We start from the raw sequence: 10547 nt of genomic DNA, 5'->3' as shown, positions 1-10547 counted from the left end.
TACAGTTGTTGTGGACAATGCCCCGATTCACCACCACGAGGCAGAAAGGTTGCTTTTTAATTTACTGGATGATTTTGGCATTGAATTAGTTTATCTTCCAACTTATTCTCCAGATTTCAATCCTGCTGAAAACTGCTTTAACAAATTGAAAATCACACTTAAACGTGACTACTACAGGGAATTATTGCACGAGAACTTACCTATTGCTGTATATGACGCACTTTCCGAAATAACACCACATGATACTTGGGAATTCTTTAATGCAACTGGCTACTTAAATATGAATCCCAATCTATAGATTTTCAAATAAATGCAGCTTGGCAACTCAAACTAAACAACCTTTTTCAGGTTTATTTAATCTCTTTTTTTTATTAGAAGTATGATAATTAGTATGTGTGTATGGGCGAGTTGATAAACTAAAGTCTATATGTATAATGTTTGAAATAATATTACCTTGCATTCGATACAGATTAAAACACGAGAGTGTAATACTTCTATGATTTAATATAAGCTATACATTTTTATGACCAACGAGGCTGTGGACAGCGTGTTATCTATACATTATTTGTATCGACTTCGATGGCCACTAAGCTTCAATGTAACTAAATTAAGGTTGTTACAATTTAATAACGGAACGTCAAAACTACGTGGGTGAGGCAGCTTGATCGAATTCTGTTGTATATGTTCAAAAATGCTTAAATACCAAAGGAGAATATTACATTCAGAATGTAGCCCTTTAGTTCAATGTGCATTCAAGTCAGAAAGCAAACTAAATGGCAACACATGAACAGCATTTGTGAACAAATTACAGAAAATATCAAATGTACATGATAATGCAGAGTTCAATAGTATACAAACAAAAATGAAATTACAGAAAACCTATATTAATAACCAGTGGTTGCCAGCCCTTCCAAAAAATAGAAAATAATAAATTACGCATTTACAAGACATTTAAATCAAAATATGAATTTGAGCCATATCTAGAACTTGTAAAAAATATTAGTCATAGAACAAGTATAACCAAATTTAGAATCTCTGCTCATACACTGCCAATTGAAAGGTTAGGATACAAAGGCATTCCTCCATAGGAAAGAATTTGTAATTTGTGTGAAGACAAGGCTATTGGTGATGAAATACATGCATTATTGGTTTGTAAGAACCAAAAGTTAATAACTAGTCGTACACAATTTATTAATACTTTGTCAATGTATAATAATAGTCTACTAACATTATCAGAACAAAACATGTTCAAACAAATTTTAAGTTCAAATGATGGTTTCATTACCAACAGCCTGGGAAAATTCATCAATAATATTTTAACAGAAAACAAAAATTAAACTTTTAATATTTAACATTTTTTCTAACATTTAATTTATATTTTTATAGTGTTTGTTTATTTGTTTGTTTATAAAGTAATGTATATTGGCCATAGATGATGTATTTTCCATGCACTATTTTGTGTCAAATAAAATATACTATTTAAATAATAACACAAGCTTGTGAGGGTAATATCACGATTTGTTGCCTGCCCAAGGGATGATGGTCATGACCAACAGCCCGAGGGCAGACAACAAATCGTGATATTGCCCGAATAACCATGTGTTATTTATTTTATCACATCGAACAGACATCCACCATGACAATCACAGCTACCATACATCACTCACACTCGCTCTCCCACAAAATAACAACACTTATATTGAAGTATGCAATATTTTATTTTATCTATTATAACAAGTTTCACATTACTCAATAACACACATACATTGTTTGCTGAAAAACAACGAAATACACTCAGTAAATGTTATTTTCAGCCGTGGATAGTCTTTTTATTTGAACCGTGTTTCAGCAGTGTGGATCACTCAAATTATCAAGAATAACATTTTTGAAATGAATTGAGAAATTCTCAAACGCAAGTTATTTGATCACTATACAGATAAAAATGTCAGAGTGCCGTGGAAGTGACTGAAATTACTTTCTCACGAACGTATCACATCTATTCACAAGCCAACACAGCTTTAGAGTGTTTTCGGTTAGCATCGGTGTGGAACGCGTAGAAATGCTCACAGCGTAGAACACGCTGCAGCGACCCCGGCTGCAACGTTTCAGTGGCAGCTTTGCTGTACATTTTTACTACATATAAAAAATATCCTATACATCAAAACAGAGTATCTTACTTAATATTCATTCTGGCACGTTCACTGTCTATTTCGGATGGCTAAAGTTCCTTCAAAACCCTGAAAGCAACCCCGAAAGCAACAGCGGACAGAGCAGCACCAGTGCAGCGAACGACAATTTGTTATGCGCAGTATCGTTGCGCAGTAGTTTCAGTGACGTCACCCATGTGATATACCCATGTAAAATCCACTTGGCGGGCAATATACCATGTAATATCCATTTTTATTCCATGTCATGTGACCGAGTCTCAACCAATCATAGCATGCGTAACAGCAGTAAGATGTGATAAACTATACTATAAACTTTGCGACGATAACACGAGTGCCGTTACCTCTAGAGGGGCCACCTGGTATTCTATTGGCGTTTTCAATAGTCAGTGGGTTTAAGTCGAATTTCTCCTTTACTAATTCTCTCACCATCTCGTATATCGTATTTTCGTTGTCTTTTTCACCAATTCCATAAATTCTTAAGTTAAACCCTCTTGAATATCTTTGTGCCAGTAATGATACAAACACCGGTGAACGATAAGAAACAGCTTTATTGAAAAGCAACAACAATGGCGGAAGACACCCATCATGCACAGCGCTACTAAAGGAGCGCACACAACTATAAATACAAGCCGCTGGTGAACTATAAATACTAGCCACTGGCGTGACCTCTTTCTTTCTTTTTCGAAGAAAATCATCGTAAACGAAAACGAGAAAACACGAAAATTCATTGCGTAAGTGGCAATGGCATAACAAGCAAAATGATCCAATACATGTCACAAAAAGTACATTGATTATGTTACATAATCTTCTAGATACTTAGGAGGTTTACGATGCCGTTGAGGTCTAGATATTGGAGGGGAACTAGGCAAAGACTCAATATTCTCAGTGTTTTTCTTTGTCTCACTACTGACTACATTGTCTACAAGATAAGAATTGTCATCGATTGTGGGGAGACATATTTCGATTGGTGTCTCAGGCGAAATCGGACTGGGAGGAAAGCTGGATACTTGGTGATCATCGGCTTCTGTATCACTGTTGTCTTGAACAGGTGTTTTGTTGTAAGTAGTGGCGTCAAAGTACTGGTCAGGTACTTTGTAACATTCGTTGCATTTGACCTTGTATGAAGTAGCGCGTAGCTGCGAGCCAGTGAACTTCCTAATGAAGCACCACTCCCCATCAATACTGACAACGAGGAATCTACTGCGAGCATGTGACTTGTTGCGGTCAGACCGTAAGTAGACTAAGTCACCGACCTTGATGTTGTTGACTGTACTGTCGCGATATTTTGTCTTAGACTTTTGACTGTATGGATGATTAATAGTGTGTGACTCGTGTTGTTGTGTGATGAGCTCATGGTCGACGAGTGGTATTTGCTCATTAGTGAATTGGTCACGTTGTATCCACATTTCGCGAGCTGATAGTCCACGACTGCGAATGCGAGAGTTTAATCGTGCGGTTGCTATAGCTAGTTTACAGCAGTAACTGGGTCACCACTTGGGTCTTGCCGGAGGAGCTCTTCTTCCAGTTCACGGATGGCTTTTTCGGCTACGGGATTCTTATTGATGTTTTTAACGCGACCAATCTCAACATTGATACGGTACTGTTCAAGCATACTATCATTACGTAGCGCTATGAAACCAGGAGCAGGATCGACACGGACCACGGCAAATGGGCCATCAAGTGCACGCATTTCAATGACTAAACGGGTTATACCATCACGTAGTGCGGTTTGGTTCTCACTATCGATAATAGTGGATGACGTGTAAGACGTAGCGGTTTCCCTTAGGACGAGTATGAGTTGGCGATTGCGTTTGATTACATCAGCTGCGAAAGATACTCCGACTGAGTGTGGTGGGTCCTCAGATGTTTGTTCTATTAGCGTATCAGGCAGCTTACTAAGTGACGTACAGACATGACATTGTTGTGACACTAATTCTATGGATATGTCCAGGTCGAGAGCGTAGAAGTTGCGTTTAAAGACTTGCTTTAGCTGGTGTTTAGTTGGGTGATCGAGTTTGATGTGAAGTGCAGTTAAAAGTTCGTTAAGAACAGAGCGTGGAATGATGATTAGATCAGATGACACTTGGAACGGTTCGTTGTGTTTAACGACGAGGAGACCATCTCTTGCGATAGTAGCGATAGCAAGATACCGTTTCACATCCCGGATTGAGGTGAGTTTCCTTGATGGTCTTGTTCCTTGTTTTAGGTGAGCGTGTGCACGTCGTAAATCTGGACACTGTGATTGTGTACTTAGCCACGCTGATCTGGTGGTAAACGGGAGGCGTAGTTTGCCGTTAATGATGTCTGTAATAGTTGATCCCCTTACAACCGCGTCCTCAGTGCGCTGGATGAATTGACAAATTTGGCAATTTGGTTCGTTACACTCTGGTGGATTGCGACTCGCAAAATCGGAGGGCACGTTGGCTGAACCTGCAAGGTGGCGCAATGCAACTTGGTACCTACTTACAGTAGAAAGAAAGGAAGTGACACGTGGGCTTGATGAGAATTCCCCACGGCAGTATTTGTCAACTGCCTGTACACATGGCTTGCTGTCAGTTAGAACGCAGGTTTGGTGCTCTGATTGGATAATAAACGGACTGAAGTGCTTAACTGATGCCGCAATACATAGTGCTTCGATTTCACATGGTAGCCATGTAACTTGGTGTTTGCGTAGTTTGGCACTGAAGAATCCTGCTAGTGAAGTTTTGTCATTGCGCGTAACGTAGAAGGTTGCGCCAATGCCATGCTTGGTTACTGAGCCATCGGTTACGATCCATAGGTGATCTGAGGGACGAGGAAGAGCAATTGATTTGTTCTGTGCGAGTGAAGTTTGTGCTGTTTTAAAGCTATGTAGTAAGCCATCTGACCACTGAATTTTGTCAGGTGATGACAGGCCTGCAAGTGTTGACTCAAATGGAGCGATTATAGCTGCACAACCTTTTATGACACGGCTCAATACTTTATAGGCGCCGATGAATGAGCGTAGTCCACGGACAGTGTCAGGAGGTGGACATGATGAAAGAGTTGCAATGCGATGAGGACTCGCTGAAAGTTGGCCCTCTCGCCAACTCCAACCCAAGATGGTTGTGGACTTTGGGCAAATCGTTGTTTTGCTGGCTGACAAGTGAATGTTACACTTACTTAATGCTTGTTGAACGTTTTCCCAGTTTTGGAGTAGCTCAAGTGGGGTGTTCCCTCCGCAGTATAGGTCATCAGCAAGTTTTGCGACACATCCTTCTTGTATATAGTCACCTAATATGCGACACATTAGCTCCTCAAGAGCAGTTTCTGACTCGGGCATGCCCATGGCCGAACGCGTATATACTCTCACACCACGAAAGGGTGTTGCAACACCGCAATATTTCATCGAGGCCTTTGCTAATGGGATTTGGTAGAAAGCACTGGTTAGATCAGTCTTGAGCATGTATTTCCAGCATGCGATGGTTCGTAGCGTTGAATCGACATCCGGCATTAGCGAAGGTTGTGGTTTGCTGTAACGACCGACGTCGGCGAATGCAGTAACAAGTCTATAACCGCCGTTTGGCTTTTTGACCAGAAATGATGGATTTAGATACTCTACGGTAACTCCAACGTCTTCAGGTCAACGGAATACCCCCAATTTCTCGAGGTCATCAAACTTTTTCTGAAGCTCTACGAGCTTATCCCGAGCGTATTGAGGGACGCGCTCCTTTCTTTGAGGAGGCTCAACAGGGCCCATGTTGACAGACGTTTCAAATTTACCACATGCACCGTTGTAACCGGAAATTGATGGATTGAAGACATCGTCGTAAGTACGAAGTAGACTTCGAAATTGGGAGCGCTCATCGATCGTCAATATTGCGTCAGGGTCAATGTCGACACCATCCGAGTGCATTGTTGGTGAGCGTGGACGAGATTTGTCAAGAGTGTCCTTGACTGGTGTACTAGATGCTGCTGATGGTGGTGAAGTGGTATGACGAATTTGGCAAAAGTGGTCATTGCGCCGTATTACTTTTGGTGACATTGAGTTGTTACAGATGCGAATTTTGCCTGCGACTGATTCAATGATATCTGGCTGAGGCCATCTATGTGACGGTTTGAGGTTACGCATGCTGGGTGAATCATGACGCGACTCAATAGCGAAAGTTTCATCTTCATCAATATTAGGTGGTAGTTTAATTTCTAGAAATTCTCCAGGCCAAATAACAGATGAGGCCGATGGGGAACGCAATACCAATGCCTGTGTGCGACGTACTTTGTGTGAATGGAGTGTGTCGTCTTCGATTCCATACCCAACAACATGTGTGCCTTTGATAGTTATTTGCTGCATAGCTGGGCGTACGGAAATGTCATTGACTGTCATGAACGGTGTGCCAGCTAAAATGTCGACATCCAATTCTTCGATGACGAGTGCGTCGAGTATAAGATCAATGCCGTTTCTACTAAGTGTGATATGAGTCTCACCAATAACTCGAAGTGGTGTCAGCCCATCGGCCTGGAGTGCTTTTTGCGAACTATTTTGAATAGTAGCTCCTATATATTTAGCGAGTGAAGACCTAATCATGTTGGTTTCAGCCCCGGTGTCTAGTGTTAATTGCAGAGAGTGATGGTGGTAGAAAGCCTTAAAGAATGGTGACTGCTTTGTGTTAACTCTGCAAGTGCGAACACTATTTTTTGACGGTTGGTCACTGTAGTTATCAGTGGTGATATCTTCACCGTCACTGTCAGACTCATCAGCCTGGCAACTTATTTGCCGAGATTTGCTAATGTATAAGCGATCTTCTGTCGGTAAATATTTACAATTGCTTAGGAAATGTTGGTATTTAGGACGACCAGCTTGTTTACACAATGGGCATGATTTAGTGCTCTGGCGCTTGGTTGATGTTGTAGTCGGTTTTGGAGGGTCCTTGGTGTGTATATACTGATTGGCAACGGAGCGCAAAACCTTGGCGTCAGCTGAAGCGTGAACCTCCTCCATAAGCGAATCTAATGCCTGAGAAATTTCTGGTTTTAGAGTAGCAAGCATCTTTGAGCGTAACTCAGTGCCATACCGTTGTTTCACTAAGCTTGGTAGCTGTGGGTGTAATAGGCGTAACCATGTGAGCACAATGATGTTTTCTAAGGAAGGTGTGAGTTCTTCGTCAATGGTGGTGGTTTCCCCATGATGTTTTATATCACTGTCACGATGTAACAAATTGTCCTCAATAAATGAAACCAGGCGTTGGTATAGGTCTTCTGGGCGCTCGTCAGCTTCTAATTTAATATTATTAAAATCCAGGAAATGTGAACCCGAGGTCTGGAAGCCATAGTGTAAACGAATTGCTTGCCAAATTGATGACATGGATGTGGACAACTTTAAGATGGTGTTGCTTGAAATTACAGGACAATAATTGGCAATTTGACCCAGCATTAATTCGAGATGCATGACCTTTTGTTGAGCGGTTCAGCGTTTCGGTTCTTCGACACCTTCATCATCGTCGGTAAAACCACGCAGTGGCGTGGCATTAGACTTCTTATTCCATGTATAATCAGTGGCAAGAAATATAGCAAAATTTGGATCCAGTGACAAAATATACTGCAGATTTTGCCGCCAGGCTTCGAACGACGTTATTGACTCATGTTTGGTCAAACTCCACTGTTTTGGCGCCCGTACATTATAGGCCATGATGACAGTTCAATATAAAGCGACACACTAACTTAAAGTGGACTTCTTACCGCTATAGTAGAAGCAAGTTCACTGGTGATTGCTTGAGTGAATGGCCGGACTTCTTAGGGACGATATTTAGCGTCGATTTCGTATCCCGATGCTGCCACCACGCCAGTAATGATACAAACACCGGTGAACGATAAGAAACAGCTTTATTGAAAAGCAACAACAATGGCGGAAGACACCCGTCATGCACAGCGCTACTAAAGGAGCGCACACAACTATAAATACAAGCCGCTGGTGAACTATAAATACTAGCCACTGGCGTTGTTCATTTATTCTTTTTTCTTTATTTCAGCTCAGTTATTTTCTGTTTCTAATGCGTTGACTCTCTTTCTCAGTCGTTCTATTTCTTCTGTGTTTTCTTTCGCCGTGTTTCCATTAAATTGTACCGAATCTTCTAGATCTTGGTATTTCTTTCCCACCTCACCTAACCGGGAAAACAGCCAGATTGAGGCACGGTTCTAGAAACCGTACCTACACACGAATTGGTGACGTCACAAAATACATGACCTTCAATCGGGGTCGTTTCCATGGTATATACGATTTGGTATATACAAATTACAATAAAGATACTTAAGACATTACACATAAGGTAAAACAAATCACGTGACAATAGCTATGTTCACACGGCAGCATTTTATCGGAGCCGAACTACTGCTCCTCCCACGGATTAACAGGAGATTATCTACAATGCGTTCATACGGTCGGGAGCCGAACGAGAGCCGAGATCTGCCAGAGTTAGATTCAGTTCGATCAGAGCCGAGCGGAACAGTGCCCTTGAATAATTAGTGACTGAAAACGATTTTAGTGTGGTGCTTGTGTTTTTTCTTTACATGGCATGATGCTGTTGAGCTAGGATAAAAAGGAGCCTGACCATGGGGGTAGAAAAGACAATGACTGGTATTTTAAATTTGGTACTAGTATCTCGAATAAACAGGAAACACGGCAGCTAAAATACGTTTAATACAGCCTATTCGCTCAAGTTATTGTCATGCAAAATTACCATTTTGTAACTATTCAACTGTGGTGATATCTATTAAAACTCCTAGGAAGAATCACAGATTCTCTCTATCTATCATAGACGGACTATGGAAGAATCTAAACCTACCAGGAACACGTCACTGTACCGCGATCGCTTCGATTTTTACGATTTTTATCTTTAGTGTCTTTAAAAAGTTTCCGTTCAGTCGTTCTTTCAAGTTTTTGTCGCATAATTTCGTACGCCATTTTTTGTTTCCCATTGAGCTATCAATCTATCGCAATGATTCGTTACTATACACTAGGCCGCGTACCTCTTATTCAAGCGGGAAATTGCGTGAAATTATGAAAGATGTTGTCTCCGCCATAATTGAAATGAGAGGTTACTTGAAGAAGACGATTGAGGGCGTTATTTCGGCTCCGATAGTTGGGCCCCGATGCGTTTACACGTTCGGAGCCATGCCGGGACTCAACCCTATCGGAGTTCAACCCCGAGGGTTTAGTGGAGCCGAACTTGGCTCGAGCCGAACGCGTTCACACGGCCATTTTTGCTGGCTCAAGCCGGCTCGAGCCTTTGGGCTCCGATAAAATGCTGCCGTGTGAACGTAGCATATATAATGATAATAACGGTAATAAATTCTAGCTTAACAGTTGAACAGAACGATTATATAGTCAGTCGGGTGACGCCGAGGGTCACGCACTGTGTTGCAAAATGGCCGTGTGGTTGAAACTGGGTCATGGCGTGACGGGTGAGGAAGACATCATTAAACACTCTCAAAATCACAATAAAACGGGGAAGTGGTTGCATATTACGGCGTAGCCAACATGGGAAATAAAATACCGCCCATTACAAACGACATGGGTTCGAATCACACTAGATACACACTCACCAGAACCGAAGCAATCGTTTTGGCTTTCCTGTTCAACTCTTCGGAACACTGGAGTAGTTAGAAAAATAGACACCACTCAACGACCAACGTCGTGGCGTGGTACACAAGCGTGCCATCGAAATAAAACAAAATTAGCTTGAAAAGACAGTGGGTTCGGGTCCCGCTCAGAGCTACCGTATTTATATACCCTATTTATAAAATATGTTTTTGAAATGCAGTTCCTCACCCCCTTGGCCATTTTCGCCGATTTTTAGTCGCCGGAGCGATTTACGTCCTAAATTTTGGTTCTCCGGGCGTCTCTAATAAATACTCTATCTAACCGCTGGATTGAATTAGCTAAATTATGAAAAATTCATTGAAGATTGGGCGAAAATCGATCATTTTTGGCCTCAACGTTTTTTTGCTCGGAAACGCAAGGGTGATAAGACTCGATTTTCAAGAACGCAGGTCGCTCAGATCGGACGGTTTCTATTGTTTCGAGTCTGTTGTGTGTCTAGAAACATAAAAACTTTGTTTTTTGGTGAATATAGAACATGCTCTGTTCCAATAAAGGATTTTGATACGTTTCCTGTAAATGCTGGAAAGCGAAATAGCGAAATAACGAAATAGCGAAATAACGAAATAGCGAAATAATAAAAAAGGTAAATATTTACAGTATGTTGACCATTGTATTAATATACGTCATAATGCAAAACACTAGTCACGGTGAGTTATTTAAAACATACGACTCATGATCGGAAAATATGACTACAGTTCAGAATTGCAGACGGATATTAAGTAACTTAAGAGCATATCAGAAGCAATTAATATAAAATATTTGAA

Source organism: Saccoglossus kowalevskii, chromosome 9 (genome assembly GCF_978046115.1).
Source record: "Saccoglossus kowalevskii chromosome 9, keSacKowa6.1, whole genome shotgun sequence".
Classification (NCBI taxonomy): Eukaryota; Metazoa; Hemichordata; class Enteropneusta; family Harrimaniidae; genus Saccoglossus; species Saccoglossus kowalevskii.
The sequence above is the reverse complement of the archived record's forward strand: the minus strand, read 5'-3'. Positions refer to the sequence as shown.